Below are 6085 nucleotides of genomic sequence, written 5' to 3' on the forward strand. Positions count from 1 at the left end.
TATTTATTTGCTAAAGAGGTCTTTTTCATGAAATAGCTTGTTGAGATTGCAGTTCTTCAAGGGTTAATACTATGTGGGTTATATTGTGCCTTAATGTAATGCTATTTAAAGATATATTTATTTTGAAAGTTGTACTGTGCTGCGCTCGAAAGGAAACAACGTTGGATGTGAAACTGTAAAATTATGTATTCATCTCATGGTATAAGTTATTTTGTAGGTTTAGCAGTAGTATATAAAATATTAACCTAATCAACTAAGGATGCTGACATGGGTTTATTTAAATTCAGTAAGTACACCCTTTCGTAAGGGTGCTTTTAAAATACTTTTAAAAAAGGGTTTGATCTTAAAAATGCTAATTTCATGATTTTCCCTCTATCTCCTTAACTGTTAACCTTCTTTCTTGGAAGAGCCCTATATTCATTTTCAGGAGAATTTGCTTCCCTGAAAGAGGGAAATGGTAAAGGATTGGGCCATAAAACTCCGCATACCTGCTCAGGAATAAGATCTGATGAATGTGCTTCTGTTGTCTGTACGGAAGCAGTTCTGTGAGGTCTGGTCTCACCAATAACATCTGCAAATGGGAATCCTATTAATCAGATTAATTATGTGGGAAACGACTACATGATTTGTCTGGTTCATGAAGTTCCTATTTATAGACAACATGGGGCCACTTGGGAGTACACTGACAGAAACTGTTCCCATGACACAACAGTAGCATTTAATTGGGCCACTGATCTTGATGTGACTTAATCCCAACCAGATTAGGAAGATTGGGTCTGAAGTCCCAGTTTTAATTGCGGACAAAAACAAACAATCCTCACATAACATCATCCACATAATGTGTTTCTGGTGGGTTGTCAGTATTTTCTCCTACTGAAAAAAAGGGTAGTTTTTTCACTTTCATCTCTGTATAAACCAACTATTATTCCTTTGCTAGGAAACGCTGCTTTACATTGTCCTGTGAAACTGCAATAACTTGCAATTTTTATTCTTGACCTAAAAAAGGAATTTAATATTTTACACTGTATTGGAATCTTTTTATACTTGAACAATTTTCATACAAGGGAAGACAGGATAGCATTTTTATGGACTTTGTCCGATGTCACTGGATTTATTTTGAACACTAGCCAGTGTTATATAAGATAGATAACATGACTCACATGTTATTTATTATGTATATTGCTTTATAATGTTTCAAATCTTCTAACCTATACTCTTGTATTTAAAAGAAAAAAATAAAATATTATTGAATCCAACACATTTATGGGTGTGCGGAAATGGTTTGTTACCAAATGGAAATGTATTAATTTGTTTTCTGAGTGTATTGCAGCCTTCCCCACTGGCCATGCTGGGTGGAGGTGATGGGTGCTGTAGTCCCAACACATTAGGAAAGTAGCAAGCAGGAGAACACTGCTCCACTTATGGGAAGAAGACATTTAGTCATTTCAGAGATGGAACTCATTATATATAGGAAACTTGATTTGTTATGTGTTAAGACAGCATTTCTCAACCTGGGGGTCAGAACCCCTGGAAGGGAGGCCCTGGGGCGGGTGTCAGAAGGGTCACCAAAGACCACCAGAAAACATAGCATTTTCTGTTAGTCATGGGGGTTCTGTGTGGGAAGTTTGGCCCAATTCTGTCATTGGTGGGGTTCAGAATGTTCCTTGATTGTAGGTGAACTATAAATCCCAGCAACTACAATCCCTAAATCTCAAGGTCTGTTTTTTCCAAACTCCACCAGTCTTCACATTTGGGCATATTGAGTATTCATGCCAAGTTTAGTCCAGATCTATCATTGTATGAGTCCTAAGTGTTCTCTGGATGTAAGTGAACTACATGTCCAAAACTCAATTTCAGTGCCCACCAAACTCTTCCAATATTTTTTTGTTGGTCCTGGGAGTTCTGTGTGCCAAGTTTGGTTCAGTTCTATTGCTGGTGGAGTTCAGAATGCTCTTTGATTTTAGGTTAACTATAAATCCCAGCTACTACAACTTCCAAACGAGAAAATCAATCCTCCCAACCCCATCAGTATTCCAATTTGAGTGTATCGGGGATTTGTGCCAAATTCGGTTCAGTGAATGAAAATATATTATCCTTATATTGGATATTTACATTACAATTCATAACAGTAGCAAAATTACAGTTATGAAGTAGCAACAAAAATTGGGGGTCGCCACAACATGAGGAACTGTATGAAAGGGTCACGGCATTGGAAATGTTGAGAACCACTGTGTTAATTGTTAAGATGAAAACAAGTGCATCTACAGTGCATAAATCACTGATGGGGTTTACTATTACAATGTGCAGCTATTAGTGTACATGGCTATAAAAATGTGACAGTTTTACAACTCCCAACAGTTATCCATGCTAATTAAAATGGAATCTCCCGGCAGAGCCTATAAAAGGGAGGTTCAGCCAGTATATCTATCCAGGACCTAGAAGCCAAGAAAGGGCCTGTGAATTTCAAGCCATGTCTATGAAAGCAATTTTTTTCACCTTGCAAAATTTCTTTGAGAATGTTCTATATCTAGGGCTCTGTTTACTACACAATTATAGTGCTATTCTTCCAATTTAACTGCCTTGGTTCTATTCAATAGAATCATGCGGTTTGTAATTTGCTTGAGGAACTAGAGGTTCCTGAAAATTATAAACACCTTTCTCTATAGTGCTTATTCCAAGTTAGGATGGAACCATAGCAACAGTGCTATAATTCTGTTGTGTGAATGAGTCCCAAATAGTATTGGCAGCATCTCGCACTCAAAAGAGTGAGTATCTCCTTCCAACCATGTTTCCAGAGACATGGTTGGCTGCTACTGGAACCAGCACACAAAATGGCCTGAGATTGTGATCTTAAACCTCATTGATACAAGCTAAAATCACTGAAAACTAGCAAGTTAAGGGTCACATATGTTCCCTCATGCACTGCAAGTAGTAAAAAGTCCTGCATCTTCAGCAGGGTCAGACATGCAGTTTGTGAGGACATCTAGCCTTTCAGATTAAAATCAGTACAGAGTATAATAGGCCTGTTTGATCAAGAAAAAATTTGTTTCTAAATTCGATTCTTAATTGGGGTGTTTTTTTGTTTCGATATTAAAAATATTTACAAAACTTTCCAAAAAAATGTTTTGTTATTTACGAATTTTCGTAAATATTTTACAAAACATTTTAGAAAAAAAAATTTTCTTGATCAAACAGGCTAAGTGTGAATGTTGCAGTAATGATTAGCATTGAATGGCTTTCTCCCACCCTGGACATTCCATAGTATTAGATGATATATAACTCACCATTTGCCTAGTTTCCAACAGACCTCTGAGGATGCCTGCCATAGATGTGGGCAAAATGTCAGGAGAGAATGCTTCTGGAACATGGTCATACAGCCCTGAAAAGTTACACAAGCCGGATGGCGCGCGGAGGCCGCTTGTGAGCGCGCCTGGAGGGCCCCAAGTATGCCATATGTGGTGTAGATGCACTCTGGGCGCCTTCACTCATGCTGCAAACGGGGACACCCATCCGCCCACGTGGCTGCAGCAAAGGCGCCCAAAGAACTACAAAACAGAGGACCCTGGGAAGCCCAGGCAGGAAGTGAGGTGTCCTTGCGGGGCACGCTGGTTTGCTAGTCGCGAGGCCAGTCAGGCGGAGAAAGGGACCGGGAAAAGGAAGAAGAGCAGTGGCAGCATGACAGCCGCGGCGCCGGAGTGAATGCAGCTGGCTGCTCCGGGGACGGGTGGGCTTGGCAGGTAAGCGCTTCCCACTTCCACCCGCGACCAATTCAGTGGGGTTGCCTGGGCAACACCCCCCCCCCCGTGCCACCCCGTGGGAATCTTAGGGGGAGATTTCTCAACCGTGAACTGCACTAAAGAGGAGGAGGAGGGGGGCGCAGGAGCCAGAGCCGGATGGCGCGCGGAGGCCGCTTGTGAGCGCGCGCGCGCCATCCAATGGGCTCCGGCTTCTGCGCCCCCCTCCTCCTCCTCCTCCTCCTCCCAGCTGGGAGGAGGAGGAGGAGGAGGAGGGGGGCGCAGGAGCCGGAGCCCATTGGATGGCGCGCGCGCGCTCACAAGCGGCCTCCGCGCGCCATCCGGCTTCTGCCACGGTGCACTGCTGGGGTGCTTGGGAGCGCCGGATTGGCTCCCAGGCACCAGCACTGCAGCACCACTCAGCAGCAGCCTCCATGCCATTAACGAGCGGAGCTTCAGCTCGTAAAATACATGGGGCTGCTGCTTCGATATTTTTAAACCCTTCCGGGTTTAAAAATATGTTTTGATATCGCTTCGGATATGCAAAAAATAACGATTTTAATACGAAATAACGAATTAACGAAACGAAACCGACAGGCCTAGAGTATAATAAAAGTGGGATCACTAACCAGTACATGGCAACATAGAACAAACAAATGCAAAAAATGTGTATATATGAGGCTTACAGTCCTAGACAAGAATTGTCGAAGGTGTTTATGGCCGGAATCACTGGGTTGTTGTAGGTTATTTGGGCTATATGGCCATGTTCTAGAAGCATTCTCTCCTGATGTTTCGCCTGCATCTGTGGCAATCAACCTCACAACCTCTGAGGATACCTGCCACAGATGCAGGTGAAACATCAGGATAGAATGCTTCAAGAACATGGCCATACAGCCCGAAAAACCTACAACAACCCAGAACATGGGTAACTTTCACAACAGTGCCAACATGCTGTGAAAGTTAGGGAAACGGCATGCTGTTCCATTATTCCAAGTAATATACCAGTATTATATCATAAGGGGAAGTGTTACCTTACAAGCAGTCCTATGCATGTCCACTCTGAATTAAGTCTGCCACATTCAATTAGTAGACTCCACAAAGTAGGTGTATATAGGATTACAGGCTCCGAGGTTCATGTGATACGCCTTTGAGAAACTTATCCACCACTTGTTCATAAGTTCCTAGTGCAAATGACACTGAACTCCATCACGAAAGTCCTGTGGCGGTTTGCCATTGCCTCCCTCTGAAATATAGCTTATAAGTGCCTAGTATCCAAGTAATAACCAGACGTAGGCCTGCTTTGCTTCCAAGACCAGACAGGTTCTGGCCCCTTTGGACTCTCAGCATGTTCCACCTAATATATTTTAAAACCCAACTTTACTTCTCACTGCCAGTGCTCAGATACAATACCTTTGCTGGGTTTTTTTTTGTTTTGTTTTTTTCGTGTCAGGAGCTACTTGAGAAACTGCAAGTTGCTTCTGGTGTAAGAGAATGGGCCATCTGCAAGGGCATTGCCCAGGGGACACCTGGATGTTTTGATGTTTGACTATCCTTGTGGGAGGCTTCTCTCACGTCCCTGCATGGGGAGCTAGAGCTGACAGAGGGAGCTCATCTGCAATCTCTGTGGATTTGAACCTCCGACGTGTCGGTCAGCAGTCCTGCCGGCACAAGGGTTTAACCCATTGCGCTACCAGGGGCTCCAGATTTAGCTTTTGCTGGTTAAAACTACAGAAGTCTTTGAATCATAAAGGAGGCAGCTACCTGTGGCTACTGGTCGGGTTGATTATGCATTGGAAGGACTATACTGATACATCAAACAGGAAGATGCTGTTTCAGTCCTGTCCTTGTGAGCTTCCCATAGGTAACTGGTTGGCCGCTAAGGTTTCCAGATCTCAGAACCTGGCCAAAAGTCTTTTCCAGGTAGAGGACAAGAGCACAAATTCTGCGGTTTTGGTGTGCTTAGCTCCAGACAAGAGGAAAGAACTGTACAAATCTCTTGTATGTGCTGCGTGAAAAATAGTTGTATGTGTGCATATGTCTGTGAATACATGCTTAGTGTCTTTAAAAATAGTTTTTCAACAGTTCTATAGAGGAACAAAGGGAAAGTGGACTTCAATCAGAAGTCCTGATTTAGGGTATGACCTACTACTCCAGGGGTCCACAAACTTTTTAAACAGAGGGCCAGGTCATAGTCCCTCAAACTGTTGGAGGGACGGATTATAATTTGGAAAAAAATGAATGAATTCCTATGCACAGTGCACGTATCTTATTTGTAGTGCAAAAAACACTTTAGAACAATACAATAATTAAAATGAAGAACAATTTTAACAAATATCAACTTATTAGTATTT

This window comes from Anolis sagrei, chromosome 4, assembly GCF_037176765.1.
Source record: "Anolis sagrei isolate rAnoSag1 chromosome 4, rAnoSag1.mat, whole genome shotgun sequence".
Taxonomy (NCBI): Eukaryota; Metazoa; Chordata; class Lepidosauria; order Squamata; family Dactyloidae; genus Anolis; species Anolis sagrei.